Raw genomic sequence first — 16988 nt, 5'->3', positions numbered from 1 at the left:
GAAAGATGCCAATTTTGTGTTTGGACACGAACAAGCCAGAAAATTTGCTGAACTAGCTACCAGACACACGACTCCACTGATTCTTGGCCACTTTGATATGTCCACTCCAACCGAAGTGCGCACCGACGCAAGTGGCTATGGATTCGGAGCAGTCTTGGCACAAAAACAGCATACGCTAGCCATCTTTTATCAACAGCTGAACGAAATTACTCAATCACTGAACACGAATGCCTCGCGCTCGTTTGGGGAGCGGGTAAATTTCGGCCATACTTGTATGGTCCGCCATTCAGAGTTGTCACTGACCAACGCCTTATGCTGGCTGTCGTTCTTAAAATATTCTACTGGAAGTCTTGGCCGATCGGCTCTATGGCTAGAAGAATATTCGTACACAGTTGTCTACAAATCCGACCACCACCATGAAGATACCTACTGCTTGTCGCGTCATCCAGGGAACCCGCCGGACATTCCTGGAGAGCAGTGAGTCTACTTGCGCATTGGCACATTCCACCTTCGGCGACTTCGAAGATGAGCAACGTCGTCATACTCATTTTAGAGATATCATCGTTCGGCTGACTGGTCTCAACACGCCTCTGTATATCCGTATGTTCCTGCTGTGAGACGGCGTAATATATTGCTACAGAATGCATCCTGATGGACCTGAACTGTTGCTAGTCATACCCCAACATATGCGTCAGGCTGTCCTCGTGCAGTTACATGATCGTCCAATGGCTCGTCACTTGGGGTTCTCAAGAACATATGACCGCGTTTGACGTCGATTGTTTTGGCCTGTTATGTACCGATACGTCCACCGTTACGTCACTTCTTGCAAATCCTGTCAGCACCGAAAAAAACCAGCAATCCTTCCAGCGGAATGCCTTCAGCCCATCGCAACCATTTTATAGGGTATAGGTCTTGACCTTCTTGGACCTTTCTCTTTATCGGTCAGTGGGAACAAGAGGATAGCAGTCACCACCGACTACACCACTCGGTATTCCGGCACGCAAGCCCTTCCTACCAGTTGTTACAACAGATGTCACCGACTATCTCCAAGAAGACGTCATCCTACACCACAGCGCCCCTCGACAACTACTTACCGGTCAGGCTCGCTACTTCCTATTCCAAGTTATACAACATATTCCATTATTCTGCTACAAAATACAAGTTTACAACAGCCTATCACCCTCAACCAACGAGCTCACAGAACGGCTAAACCGAATTATAAGAGAAATGCTCGCCATGTTCGTTTCCTCCGACCAACTTGACTGCGACGCTGCCCTCCCATTTATGACATTTGCATATAATACGTCCCGGCATGATACTGCAGGTTTCTCGCCTTTTTTTCTCACTTATGGACGAGAATCCACGCTACCTTTTGACACTCTCCTTCCTACCATTACCCACACATCGGACTTCGCCCGCGATGTTATTTCTAGAGTTCTACAGGCACGTGAGAATGCTCGCCTGCGTCTTAGTCATTCGCAAGAACGCCAACCACTGCTCTACAATGCCCTCCACCTTGATGTAACTTCCAACGTGGTGACATGGTCCTTTTCAGCACGCCATTACGGCGAGTTAGCTTGTGGAAAAAAGTGACTTCACCGTACTCGGGTCTGCATCGGGGCGTGCGCCAAGTCACCGACGTGACCTATCAAATCGAAGCACTTCACAGCTCATGTTCTGACGATGTTCACGTCACTTGGCTGAAGCGATACCACTCAGACCAGCCGAGCACACAGACGGTGCCTTCGCCACCGGGGGTGATGCTACCGGGCGCCACAAGAGAACTCGATAGGGAAGAAGACAATGTTTTAAAAGCTCTCGTGCAGACTATAGTTATAGCGCGAGACCAAAACGACGACACAGAGACAAGAAGGACACGAAAGACACGTCCTTCTTGTCTCTGTGTCGTCGTTTTGGTCTCGCGCTATAACTAACTTCATGCCATACCAACTAGCCCAAGCTGCCACACCTCTCGTGCAGGCTGCGTTCTATCTTGTACGCCTGCCTATTCATCCTTAGTAAATATTTTTTCAAACGTCTTTTCCCTGCAACAATATTGTCACGGGGCCCCGCCTCAGTGGTCTAGTGGCTAAAGTACTCCGCTGCTGACCCGCAGGTTGCGGGATCGAATCCTGGATGCGGCGGCTGCATTTCCGAGGGAGACGGAAATGCTGTAGGCCCATATGCTCAGATTTGGGCGCACGTTAAAGAACCCTAGGTGGTCGAAATTTCTGGAGCCCTCTACTACGGCGTCTCTCATAATCATATGGTCGTATTGGGACGTTAAACCCCACATATCTATCAATATTGTCACGGGGTCGTGACGTGAACAAAGGGAGCGGACTCCAGGTCGAAGGAGAAACTGTTTATTCGGACCGAACTTGTGCCCGCGCAAAACGAAAGTAAGACACTGGCACTGATAGTGGCGAACAGAGCGTCAGCCGTCAATCAACTGACAGGCGGCGAATCGTGTTGGCATTTACACCCTTGCCATGGAATACTCTAGCGTTATCGCTAGCGACGACGTAGGTTCCCGAATAATCTGTTACGTTCCCGAAGTGTGCGCAATCTTAACAAAACGACCTACTAAACCATTGAAGCTTCTCGAACATCGTAGGCGTGGTTTGCACTGAACGTGTAGTGTAACGGGGTGATAACAAAACTTCAGAAAAGGAGCGTGGCAATATCTATAATTATAAGCTCCAAGGTATGCCACAAGTACGACCAGTAAAATACTTTGTAGTTATGTATAATGAACAGCTCAACTGGTGCCCTCACATTGAATACATCACGACAAAGTGATTACGCGCAATGGGCGGATTGCGCAGGTTGAGCAGCTGTAGATTACAGATGAAGAGGAAGGCACTTTTGATTATGTATAAAATATATGTCAGAAATGTGTTAGAGTTCCTCCGTGTTCTTTTTTCTGGTGCGCCAGCCTACAAGCTTCGGCCGCTCGTTGTATTGGAAAGAAAGGCTTTATGGCTCTGCATAGGGCTTGCAAAATATACTGCAAATGCAGTGTAATACATCAATATACGAATGCCACCTCTTTTATGTAGCTTCAACATTTTTTCGGTGCAGACTTTTTTTACGATCATATGAAGCAACCTTTAACCTTGATGAAATTATTTTTATTTCTGATCCTGACCTATTTTTCTCCGCCCATTCTCCCAAACTTCACAAAACACAAATAGTATTTGTTCAATTTGTTACTTTAGCCTCTGAATGCGCAAGTTTGTGATTTCATTTTTTTAATTGAGCAACGAAATTCTCCCGAAATCGTTTACCATTATAATTTTCCAACTCAGGCTGAGTTATTGCCTACCGGCATTTTAAATATTTCATCTGAAATGCCGTTTTATTTATGTATTTTTTTATTTTCAAACATTATTGGCCCTCATGACCATAACATGGTGAGGGGAGTAAATGTTAACAGAAAGCATAAAACAAGTGCGATGTATTATAGTGAAGATCCCAAAGATAGAAAAATAAATAGTTTTTCAGAACAGAAAAAAAGTATTTTAAAAACGCTGTAGGAAAAAAAATGTGCATAAATATATTGTGATGGTGGTATAATATGCAACTTCAAGTAACTACACGATGCATTTCCGAACAACATGGCAATGTACGTATAACACTAGCAATACTCAATGTTATGATATATTTTTAATGCACACTTCAATGATTTCGATGTTCTTCGAATTTAGTACAAATACTGGAAACTGATCCCACTCTTTTATCACTCATGGAAAAAGAATACGCGTGCACATCGAGATTGCGTTTTGAAACTAAAAGCACAAATTCATTGCAATTTCTGACATTGCTGTGCACCTGGGAACAAAATAAGGTTTAGTTTCAATACTCAGGTGTCATTTTGATAACAGAAAAAGAAATTCAGGTCGACTCACTGTCTTAGATATGTGGGGTTTAACGTCTCAAAACCACCATATGATTATGACAGGCGCCGTAGTGAAGGACTCCGGAAATTTCGACCACCTGGGGCTCTTTAAAGCCGGTGTAAGCATTTCAAGCAACCGAAGCATTTCAGAAATGGATTCATTTCGAGAATAATGTGATAAAATTAGCCTTGCGGCTATTCTTTGTATTTTTTTAATTTGATCTATTAACCCCGACTGAAATGGATCCCACACTGCACTGGCATATTTTAAAGTTGGCCTTACGTAGGTCAAATATGCAAGCACCTCAATGGGTGGTATTGCTAGTTTTAGTATGCGGCGAAGAAACAATATCTTTTTTCTCCAGCTGCACAATTGATGTTCCCATGTGGTTTCCAACTTAGTCTTATGAAATTATTAAGCCTAGGTATTCGATCGAGTCAGCTTCGTTTAGAGTTGTGGAATTGATCTCATGGTGACATGTAATTACGTGCTGGTTTCTGTTCATACATCTAAGTATAACTAATTTGGATTCATTCATTTTCATTTGCCATTTAGTGGCCCATCATTCTACACCTTCAAGATCTTGCTTAAGTGAAGCCTGCTCATTCTGGTTAATGATTTCACGATATACTAGGCAATCGTCTGTGAACAACCTAATGGGTATGTCGTCTCTTATGTCTTGAGCAATGTCATATATGTAAATGAAAAAAAGCAGTAGTCCTAAAATTGATCCCTGGGGTACGCCTGAGGTTATGTTTAGCAGATTCAATTTTCTGTTGTTTATTTAGATGAATTGTGTCCGACCTGTGAGGTATGAACGGATTTACGCTACAACTTTATAATTCATATTCATTTTCAGTAGCCTATTTATCATCCTGGTGTGCGCAACCCGATTAAAAGCCTTCAGTAAATCAAAAATATAGCGTCGATTTGTTTTCTGCTATTCAGTGCAGTTAAAAAGTCATGAATTCTTTCTCCCAATTCTGTCTCAAGGGATATACTTTGTCGAAAGCCGTGCTGATCCGAGAAAAACGCCTTCTTGTTTTTAACGTAACCATAGACTGATTTTCCTATAATGTACTCAAGAAGTTTGCAGCACACACACGTCAAATGGGCCGATAGTTTCCTATGTCTTGCTTTCCACTTAATTTGTGTACCTGAACAACTGTTGCGACTAGCCAATCATCTAGGATTCGTTTCTGTGCTAGCCATGCCTTAAATATATTCTCAAGATAGCGGCCTACCCATTCTGAATACCTGCGTAAAAGCGCATTTGCTATACCGTCAGGACTTATACATTTGTTTTCTTCAATGTTAAGCAAAAGTGCTGCAATACCGTCAATGACACTTCTATCTTAGACATTGGTAAAATATGTGAATTGTAGCACAAAGGGGGAACAATCCTTTTCAGAACTATCGGTAAAGACAGATTAGAAAAAAGCAATAAAACTTGCAATACGAGAGCAATCAGTCACAACTTCGTCATAAACGGCAATGTTTCCAGGACCCTTGTTATTCAGTGCCAAATGGCGCCGAAAACAGTGTGGATCGTTCTTCATAAAACCAGTCAATGTTACATCATAGAACGTTTTCTTAGCAGCATACAGCCTCGTGCGCAATGCAGTGCTTAGTGCGGAAATTTCACTGGCATATTTTTTTTTACTTTTTTTAGTTCCTGCCGAATTTTTCACTTTAAATGTTTGATTTCACAGATTATTCATAGATTCTGTTCATTGTTTCTTCTTTGTCATTTATTATGTGCTCTGGCACAATTTACCACATATTTAGTTGTGCTGTGAGTCCTTGAGCACAAAGTGGTAGGCTTTATTCTCAAACAAACTGACTTATGATCTGAAATGCTAGCCTCTACTGATATATTATATTCTTGAAGTCGCACGTCTAGGAACACTAGATCGAAGACCAATTCATGTTGCCCAATTACGCGGCTGCATTCTTGAACTACCTGTTTTAATTAGTGACTAAATGCTACCTAAAGTAGCAGTTCCCATTGTTGTTTTTTTCGTGAGGCTCGGCACCAAGTTCATACCAGTCGATGCCTGTGAAGTTGCGATCCCCAGAAATAATTCAAGAGCTGCGGATCTTTACGCCTTCTAAGTAAAACTGCATGTTTCCTATACACAAAATGGAGGAGTTGGGTGGTCTATATACTGCACCAAGAATTATCGTTGTTTTACCTACTTTAACTTGCCACCAAACATTTTGGTGTGTTGAAATACCAGGCATTTGTTCCCAGTCTATGTCAGTCTTGATTACTACAGCAACTTCGCCACTACGAGCATCGCGGTCCCTGCAAATGATTTTATAGTTCGGTGGTTCAAGCTCTTGGTCTTTTATTTCGGGACGCAGCCAGGTTTCAGTAATCGTGATGACACGAGGTTCATAGTTAGCCAGGAAGGGATGTATTCCAGGTCCCCAGTCTTGCTAGCCAGCCATCGTGAATTCAAACTGATCAAGCGTGATGTGCTCGGATCATATTCTTCTTCCCGTTAGTCAACCTTAACAGAAATAGCATGTATTTTCGGACACTTAACTTTCACGCAGCTGTGCTTTAAACGATCTCACGTGTACACGTACGAGTCCACGTGCAGTTTGGCACTATTCAAGCGCACATGACGCCTACTCCCCATTTCTTGTTTCGTACAATCCCAGAGCATTTTACGCCTTGCCCATGTTTCCTTCGAAAAGTTATCCCATATTGAGATACCGCTGCCTTTCAGCTTTCTGCACCGCTTGTAAACTTCAGTTTTCCCCCTGTAATCAAAGAACCTGAGAATGACAGGTTGAGGTTTAGCGCTTTTTTGCCCTATTCAGTGTATTCATTCCACGTTACTCAAGTTGACACCAAGACTTTTCTGGAATACGTTTACTAGCACCTTTGATTCAAGGTCGGCAACACGTTCCTTGTCGGTTTCTGTTACTCCGAATAGCATTACTTATATCACCTACTTCTGTCCTTGAAGCTGTTTATTCTTTCTGCTGCTTACAAAGAGTAGTCTCTAATTCCTTAACTATTTTTGAGAAATGAGCTATCATACTCACTTGTTCTTCAATAGCTTTAAGGCTGCTTTCCACTACCTTCAGCTGCTTGCTCAAGCTTTCTAGGTCGGCTTGTATTGCCTTTTGCCCATCACACAACTTTTTCAGCATTGTTTTCATTTCGGTCCCTGGGTTTATATGTACTCCTTTGATACGGCCATCATGTCGGGTTAACGTCAATTGTGGTTAGTTGCCATGCGCTGAAGTTGATTTATGTAGCTGTGTCCAGGGCCAGCATCCTCGCGATCATCAGCGCTTCATATCAGCTTCTAGTGTTTCTAATACGCATGTTCCAGTCGGAATCGTTGCGCAAGTGCAAACAGCTGGTCATGTAAACATCTGCAACTCTACAACATATGTCTGTGCGAGCAATATTTGTGCATATATTTAACGTCATTTAATGACGTGTCGCTCATTACAAAAATTACAACACGGTCCCCTTCCCTCCGCACGCTTCGCATAACGTCCATTCCCAGGCATGTGGGCTCTGCCGAATTTTTTTTCTATGAGCGTGTTTTCTAATGCATTATAGTTTCTCTCACCACTTTGTAGAGGGCGTGAGAGGTTTGACTTTTATGCTTCGAGATGTCTAGAAATTGGTGACACAATTATGCGGCGCGGTTGCTAGCTTGGTAGAGGTCACATGATTTTTCAGTTCACTGACAGATGCCGGAAAATTAGGCAGGTGTACCATTTACAGGTCCGCCGTCAAAGAATGCTAACATGTTGAATTCCCAAACCTAAAATAATGCGGAGATCGCGGTATTTTCCCAGAACTATACAAGCGCGCGACATAGTACCACACGGAGCATTAATTTAAACCATGTTGGTTTTCACCTTCTTTCCTTTATACGATGGTAACGGTTTATCAGCGCGCTACATCTTTTAGCGTTTAGCTGCATAAAACAATGACTTAAGCCTCTCTGCCAAGTCAGTGGCATAAAACAGAAGCAAATGCAAACGATAAGTTTCATATAGAAGAAGTGACATCACAGTAGCAAATGTTTAATGCTACGGGAGCGAATATCTTATGCAGTGAACTTAACTTGCCCAGTGAGAGACTGGTTGACCATAAGTTCAACCTTGTACAGTCGACAGTACTGCTTAACCAATTTTGTTTGGGTATTCGGCACAGAAATAAAACATATCAAAGAAAATCTCATTGTTACTTCAACTTGCGTTTTCGGGCAGGCTCTGACCCGATTCATATGTCACTGATTTCCGTACCGCATTACCAAATCCCACAGGCATGATGAGACATTTCTATGTCAAACTATTCTTTACAAATTATTCCTCCAATCATTGCCAACTTGTATATAATATATAGAGTTGGCAATAGTTGGACAAAGCATCATATATCGAGGATTAAGCATTATCTGGAAGAAAGACCACACGCTTGCTATTTTCTGAATTTGTGGTGTGTAAGGGTTTTTGATTGTTGTTATTCGTGAATTTGTTTCTTTTAAGAGCGTTTCGGCCCACTTCTACAATCCCTAATAATGAATCGCTGTCAATGTAACAGTCAACACGCGATTGATCTATAATGTCCACGCAACTTTTTTTTTTTTTAGCGTACACGCTCCACTGTACATTAGGCGAATTTCTGCTCGTGAAGTCGCGAAGCAAAAAGCGTTCTTTGTGGCTGCCACGAGTTACGTGAAATAAATGGCCATCCACCGCGCAACGGGATCGACACATGCATATCAGTAGCAAGGCCTCATCTACAGCTGCAAAGAGGCCTGTGATGCATTTGCGATCGGTATAATGATCATATGAGATAAAAAGACAAACAAAGGCCAGACAAAGCATGCATACCTCTCCACGAGGGCAGCCGCCGAGGTGTTGTCTCTGTCTATGAAGACTGATTGTAGTATCAAAGACAGGCGAACGTAACGGCCATTTATTTCCCTGCTAGCATCTATAGCCTCACGAAATCGCTATTAACAGTCGATCGAAGCACCTCTCGCATTGGCCTTAACCAATATTACACGCGCGGATCGTATACATTGTTGACGAGTCCACGTATCGCGTGGGTGGCCAGCGACAACCTCCGACCGTCGTTTTCCTACGTTGATCTTGATGCGTTTGACGCCACGTCGAAAACACGGAGAGACTTGCCGTGTGTGGAGGCCGTCGGATTGGAACGTAAGTAATGAAATTATTGCGCACACGTGGGCGTTTGCGATTGGTGTAAATATAGCCATGCTTATAGTTATTGTTAGTATCGTGAGTGGTTGCAATATTAAGCATAAAAGCAAGAGCAATTTTGTTTACTGTGCAAAAGGCCCATTTCACAATCCGCCTTTGTCGCGTATACATAGTTGCACTTACGCTGGCCAAAGCGGACGATGCCTTAATCTCTGGGAGAGCCATTACAACGTGTCCGAGATGCGACAAACACAGCTCTTTCTAAAAAAACAGCTATGTTTCTTGTGTCAGGACATGAATTTGTGCAGACGGCACACATGTGATGTGTCACGATTTTTTAGCTATATATGTTCTTGCTTATTTCTGAATAGAATACTGTTGTGAGTCAGCACTTGCGTTTATCAAGCCTCTTCTCTGTTTTTGTCTTATGAGCTTTCACCGTATATGATGCCAAAGCAACACGTCCAAACAGCTACACTAGCAGTGGCGTAGCCAGGGGGGGGGGGGGGGTGAACCATCTCAACATCGGCCCCTACCAGCCACTTACCCATCCCAATTTTTTGGTGCTTTGCACTAACATGATTACAAACTAAGCGTTGCTACTATCACAATATAATTACTGGGCGCTTTTACCGGGAATAACGTCTGCATACGGAAAAACGTGTCTTGGTTCTTCTTAAGGCTTTGGCAATCTGTGAGATTTTGGGCAGGAATCTCGGCCTCGAGTGTTTTAAGTGTGCTCGGCGGTGGGATTAATGCTTAAGTGGTGGTTATACTTGCACCCGCCGGAACAGATCTCGCCGGAGTAGATCACTACGATAATTTTCAATAGACAGATATCGTTTTAATGGAAAAACCAAACACAGTTCCTAGGTCTGATAGGCCACTTCGGAGCATAATACAGGGTGCCTCTTCATACGTGTGCCAGAGAATAACATCTCTATTTAACCTTCGCACGTTCCGCTCACATCTAAACACACACACGCGCGCGCGCGCGCGCATGCGTGTGAAAAAATATTTGGTTCATACGCCTAACTTGGCTAGTATGTGAGTGTACAATATAATTTTACATATCTTTACTATGCCCTAACGGCTAAAGGCACTACGAAGTTGTGTCTAGTAACGAAGGTTCAACACAAGCCAACGTGCAGGCCAATCACAGCCTTAGAAAGGCCTACTAAAATACTCATCATGCAACTTTGACTAATATATCAAAACAGGGCAGTCGTAAACCTAAAGCAGCGTAATGAAAAATGCATTGTGGGCAGCTGTAGTGAGAAAAGGCCTTATTGTTCAGCATTGTGGTAAACAGCGCAAAAATAAGGAGCATAAAGGTGAAAAAATATACGACAAACCATATATTGATTCGTTTCATCTGTTCGTTTCTTTACCTTGACATGAGAAGAAGGGCACATCGAGCAATTGCTGCACCTAGCGATATGACGCACGACAAGAAGTACACAGATAAGAGAAACAAGGATGGGCATATTATCACGTAAAATTATGAGGAATATACATGTAACCATAGTTCTTTTTTACAAGAAATGAAGCAAACTCTCTGCCAGCAATGTCTCACGCAGCAAACAGACATATTACCATAGCGGAATACTGTTGATTATCTTGTTCAATTGACACGAAGATTATCAAGCGCAGTACATGTCATATTATATGTCGCATATGTTGTCCAAAGTTTGATAGAATTCCCACATGCAAATTTGGGTTGTTGCATTGCCGTTAACACCTTTAGTAACCGCGAACCACGTCTGCAAGTAAAACGTGCCACTGAAAAGCAGGGAGTATGCAACGGGAAAGAATGGAATCACTCTGCCATGCTGTCAAAGTGATTTTAAGCAATATGTCTCACACAGTTGAACTTGCTTCTTTACATCTGGACGAAAAGTAGCACATACTGATTTTACGAAAAGCGTTTTTTTTTTACTACCCACCAGGGTAGACCAGCGGCTATGGTGATCTATTGCTGACCCGCCGGTAGCGGGATCGAATCTCTGTCGTATTCTTAATGTATGGAAAACATTTGAGGCCCATATTTATGATTTAGGTGCATGTTAACGAACCAAAAGGGTAAAATTTCTGCAGCGCCCTACTACGGTGTCTCTCGTAAACATATCGTGGTTTTAGGATGTAAAACCCCATCAATTGATCATTAACAACTATATTTTTTCAATGTTGTTCAAAAAATATCAATTCAAAAATGGCTTCAGTTAACTTTTACAGCGATGGCTGTAATGAGGTCACAACTCGGGTCACGCGCAGTTGTCCACCGCCGCTGCCGCCACCGCCGGTCTCTGTAACCACATCGCGTGAAATTAGAAAAAAAAAAATCGGCAGATCTCACGTACCTGGGAATCGACGTTATGCGAAGCATGTGGAGGGAAGGTAAGCTTGATGCAACTTTTTTTTAGCGACGCGTCATGAAATGACTTTAAATTTATGTACAAATGTTGCACGCACAGACATATGTTAAAGAGTTGCAGATGTTTATAGAACCAGTTGTTTGCACTTGCGCAACGATGCCAACTGAAACTTGTGTATTAGCAACACCAGAAGCTGATATGAAGCGCTGATGCTCGCAAAGATGCTGGTTCTGAACACTGCTACATAAATCAACTTCAGCACATGGCAACTAACCACAACTGACGTTAACCCGACATGACAGCCGTATCAAAGGAGTGCATATGTAATGTTTTAAAAATTGGGTAGGCAGCACTGCAATCACTATTGACGTCTCAAGAAGATTAGCGTCTATTTGAAAAGTAGTTCTTAAAGCTGGCGTAGCTCTGTGGTAAAATGCTTCATTGCCACGCAGAATGCTTGGGTTCGATTCCAACTGGGACCCTAACATTTATTCTTTGCATTTGTCAGGGCGAAGCTACCGATTTTAAATATTTCTTAACACCCGCGCGTTAAAAATGCCCATGTGTGTTCTCATAGTTTCTGGGTAGATACTACGTGTCAATCACATACTCGCATACCAGCGGCACATACCAGCCCTTGGGTATGTGGCACTGTCTGGCGAGAAGTGTTTGACGGCGTACGCGACAGGATTGTGACATTATTCATGTGTTTACCAGCGTATCACATTCGTACACCCTCTCATGCTAATTTTGGTTCGCGCCAAGTTAAGCGGGTGACCATGAGAGCACCCAAATGTAAACGGCTAAAAAGATAAATAGGATAGATAGATAGATAGATAGATAGATAGATAGATACGCTCAAAGCCGCCGAAGTTTCCTAAGAAATGCTTCGCATTTAGGACCTAGCACCAATAACACAGTGGGGCTTGAACCCGGGTCCGCTGGGTGCTAGACTAGTATTTTACCACTGAGCGTGTGCTTGTGACTTGTTGGCAAACTTGCCTTAGGCAGGCTTGATGTCGGGAAAGCATTCGAGATAATACGACATTTAAAGCGTTTTGAAGCAGCGAAATATCAACCAGTCGCCGCACAATGCGAATCACGTAACAAGTGGGCCGTCCAATGCTCAACCAATTACAAAAGCTTGTTGTTGTTCCCCTATTAACAGTGGCACATGTCCACTTCAGCCATAATTCCTCATCGTCGTCAGCCACTGCATTGACAGTTGGCACAAAATATTTTGAAAGTGTTGAGTGGATGCCACGCTACACGGAAGAATATTGAAAAATGGCATAGCGAATGCCGGTCTACTACCCCCAAAAATTGATTAAAATACCCTAATGGGAATCAAGCAAGTGTGCTTGCAGTATTTCCCAAAGAGTGTTTTGAAAAGGCTCTGAAAGGCTGCTCTTCTAGCTTTCACTGTGACTGCGCTGCGCCTTCCGCGAAGGCCTGGCGGATTTTTTTCCCTTTATTTTCGCAGGCGCCTATGGTTATTACTACACATACGTTCAGCTGATGCCTTCTACGTTCCTGGTAAACAACGGAGAAAATGCCTACCGGGCGGACTTGTACTTCACGGTGGATGTTCAGAGAGCAATGCCAAACAATCTTTAATTTATTATTGTAGCTCCCAGTTATAACTTAGGGCCTCTCAGTGATGAAAAAGAGCGTTATGCTTCAGCCGTGCTCACCGGCAGAGTTTCCAGAATATTTAGAAGATGGTGTGCGCGCTTGGAAAGAATAACTCTGGGCGATTCGCAACCGCTTGCATCGCAGACATGCTGAGCGTTTCTCGCTTCTCTCGCTTCCATTTCGCAGCCCACATTGCTAACTCTCCTTGCAATGCCGAAGTTGAGATAATGTTTGAGTTCACGTCAGAGAAGTTCTCAGCAGTGGGAAGAGTGGCGGATTCGGAAATATTCTGTGGCAGAAGGGAAGAAAGCATCTCCGAGGTTTTCCGATGCCTTTTAAAGCGGTCATTGAACTGGTCTAATAAATAGTCCAGAAAAGGCCAAAATACTAAAAGCCTAAACTGCTGTTCTTCCCCGCTATCTAATGGCACGTTACTTCAATGAAGCTGCCTACCTGTGACAAGCACCATCCTCATTTTCGCCAGTTGTCAAGTGTGCACTGGCAGCAGCGTCGCCTTTCGGGAAATAACCATCAAGCGTTATATCATATGGCGTTTCGGTGCGACCATCGTGTCTCATAGAAGGGTACTGATCGACCCAGGACACGAACTACACAACATACGCGTAGGCAAGGTATTTCAAGAGGGTGACTTCGCCTTTCTAGGAAGCAACGCGCTCAGCAACGTTTGGGCAGTGACCCTGAATGCGAGAAACGAGAACTTTAGCAACAATACATGTCAGCTGGTAATGTTCCGCCTTCAACACTAGCACTCATTTCTAGCCTGGCGGAAAGATTCGCGGGTGAACATTTCCTCCGCTTTCCTTCACGTGCCGGTATGGTCGCGCTAGTCCAGTACTCTGCGCGCGAGTCGTCCCACGTTTGTGATTGCACCCGTATGGAAGGCTGGTATAGTTTCTGTCGCATTCTGATGAAATACGGCAAACATGAATGAACGCCAAGGAGATGATGGCAGCAGTTAAATTCCAGCGACTCGCATCAGAATGCCCGAAACAGACAACCAACAGTCATGGATGGTGCGCAGTAGAGCGTAAGTAAACTTATGTTGTATGCGCTGGCAGTTTTCGTCTGATTTCATTAGTTCTTGGAATTGTATTATGGTGCACTACACTCTGAACGACTCCGAAGTTCATTCCTTCATTACTAATGAACCGATCACTGAATACTTTGTGTGGTTCAAGGCAGCTCTTGTTCGCGCTGGTGTAAGTGCTGGAAACATAAATACACAAATGCTGCACGGTGAAATATTCTGTACAGTTCTGAATTTCTTGACGTAAACAGAAATGTTGGCTGCCCGCTTCAAAAAACAACGAAAAACACCTTCGTGCAACGCTATCGTTTCAGGGTGCTTAGTGAAGAAAACTACGACGAAAAAAGCGAGAATATTCCGCGTTTCTTTAGCATTTTTGAGTGTTTTACCACGTATACGCAGCGAATAATCTAGTTTTATGTGAGTAGGTATAGTCCAGTCCCACGTGCACTTTCGATTAAGACCAAGTGAACATTTCTCATCAATGATTATCTCGTCTTCGCAGATCGCATGATAAAACATCTACGATTGAAGTACTTCATTGCTATCAAAATTCGCAGTGCCACTGAAAGACTGCTCGAAAAATAACATGTGCAAAATCCTGTTGCCAACACGCAGCATATCTTACAAAAAAATTACTTATTGCGTATCGCAAGCATGCTTGGAAGTGCGCAGTAAATAAATGCTTACTAAAAAAACCTACCATTGCGTCAGGGCTGCTTCACATATAGAAATTAACATTAAAAAAATTCCTATAGGCTTGCAGTCACAGGCATCGACAATAAGAAATTCACTCAGCAAAGTAAGCAAAACCAATGTGTAATTGTGAATGTACAACAACATGCTGCGTATACCTCTCATTCCACGTTGTACGCGGAGCCGTCCTTAACTTCTGAAACGCACTTCACCCCGACGAGGACTGCGCCATCTACGCCTAACAGCAATTAACGACTTCTTCTCCGATCGGGTGGGTCATCGCAATAATGCGTTTTCGTAGACTAGTCTATTCAATGGTGCGACGAGAGGCCGCTGCTCCAAATGGTCCTTGTACCTGTCGTCTACTGTATTTAGAGTACTTCTTACAGTGCTGCCCAGCCGCCGTGGTCTAGTGGCTAAGGTACTCGGCTGCTGACCCAGAGGTCTCGGGACCGAATCCCGCCGCTGCGGCGGCTGCATTTCTGATGGAGGCGAAAATGCTGTAAGTTCTTGTGGTCGGATTTGGGTGCGCGTTAAACAACCCCAGGTGGTCTCAATTTTCAGAGCCCTCCACTACAGCGTCTCTCATAATCACGTGGTGCTTTTTTAAACATCACATATGAATTAATCATTCTTAGAGTACTTTTGCTTACTTTCTTCACAACCATATGCATGGGGAGAGGGGGAATCTCATGATTTTATATACATGTACACCATCTGTTGAAACTTCCGCCAATAGTGACGTCACAGATGAAAGCTGGTACCTGTGCCCCCCCCCCCCGTCACGTTGGTGTGAACCCCCCCCCCCCCCCGAAAAAAATTTCTGGCTTCGCCCCTGTACCCTAGTGATTATCGGGATGCGCACTCCATCACCCCGCCTCGGTGGTCTAGTGGCTAAGGTACTCGGCTGCTGACCCACAGGTTGCGGCGTCGAATCCCGGCCGCGGCGGCTGCATTTCCGATGGAGGCGGAAATGCTGTAGGCCCGTGTGCTCAGATTTGGGTGCACGTTAAAGAACCTCCGGTGGTCGAAATCTCCGGAGCCCTCCACGGCGGCGTTTCTCATAATCATATGTATGGTGGTTTTGGTACGTTAAACCCCACATATCAATCAATAAAGGCAAACTATCAAAAACGAGTGCATTGTCGGTAATTTTTCTTAATTACTTGCTTTCTTATTCCATTTTTTTGGCTCTTTAACGTTGATCAGAATAGGGGTGATATAACCAGGTGGTCTTTTGTTACCGGCCCTTTTATTCTAGTGCTGGCCTTCGAGTGAGAAAACAATCGAAGACGCGATATGTTTCCTACCTAAAACGCTAATTTGGAGCATAATAACACCTATGGACGCTTAGCTACTTAGCGTCAATGCCAACGGCAAGAGTGTCTTTTCAGAAAACGACGTTTTGTGCTTGCTTAAAATACCAAAAACGACAAAACATCTGTCGTGCTGTCGTTTTACGTGTATCTGGCTGCCACTTTTCGAACAGGCTTATCTAGAGTGAGTGAAAGTAAAATATATGCACTTATTTTATTTATACTGACACCGGCAAGGTTACGTAAATGGGCTCAATCAACTTTTTCTTTACCCCGATGACTTATTCGCTGCTACAATTTGCAGCTTCAGATTTTTACGCGTCCGGGGACGTTTGCTAAAATGCCGTCGTAAAACGTACCGAACCGAGGTCTCTCAGCACGCACGCATTAAAAAAAAGTTTAACGCTGCGATATACCGATAATTCACAATATGTGCCGATGCCTGAGCACTTTACCCTCTCTGAACAATCAGTAGCAGCGAGAGACGTACACTCACCTTTATGTGAACATAGTTCGCTAGATGTGCTGGGCAAATCCAAGTAGCCCGCGTGCGTGAGGTGCTGTGGCCAAAGGGCGCCCTCTCCCAGACGCGCACAACGGGGGTGCGAAAATACGCGATGCGTGCGACGAGGAGCACCAGTGTGCCGAGGAGCGAAAGAGGGAGCAGGGAAAAGCGCGCATGCGCGGAGACGCTGCCAGTGCATCATTCTTCTTCCCCCGGTCAGGCTCTCTGCTCGGGCCTGACCTTGTTTCCCTGAAGTTCCACCGTCACGAAAGGACGAATAAAAAGGGCGACTGCTGTCAGTTGTAA

The 16988-nt window shown here is 43.9% G+C and overlaps 1 protein-coding gene across 1 annotated transcript in view; it reads right to left on the bottom strand.

Moving 5' to 3' along the window:
- LOC119176992 (soluble guanylate cyclase 88E-like) overlaps positions 1–16763 on the bottom strand; it is a 165572-nt gene extending 148809 nt beyond the window's left edge. The window contains exon 1 of the mRNA XM_075878395.1: positions 16674–16763. The gene's annotated coding sequence lies outside the window, so the exon portion shown is untranslated. The remainder of the gene's footprint in view (positions 1–16673) is intronic.
- Positions 16764–16988: the final 225 nt, after the last annotated feature.

Source organism: Rhipicephalus microplus, chromosome X, assembly GCF_043290135.1.
Source record: "Rhipicephalus microplus isolate Deutch F79 chromosome X, USDA_Rmic, whole genome shotgun sequence".
Lineage (NCBI taxonomy): Eukaryota > Metazoa > Arthropoda > Arachnida > Ixodida > Ixodidae > Rhipicephalus > Rhipicephalus microplus.
Note: the sequence above shows the minus strand (reverse complement) of the source record. Positions and strands in the feature narration are given on the sequence as shown.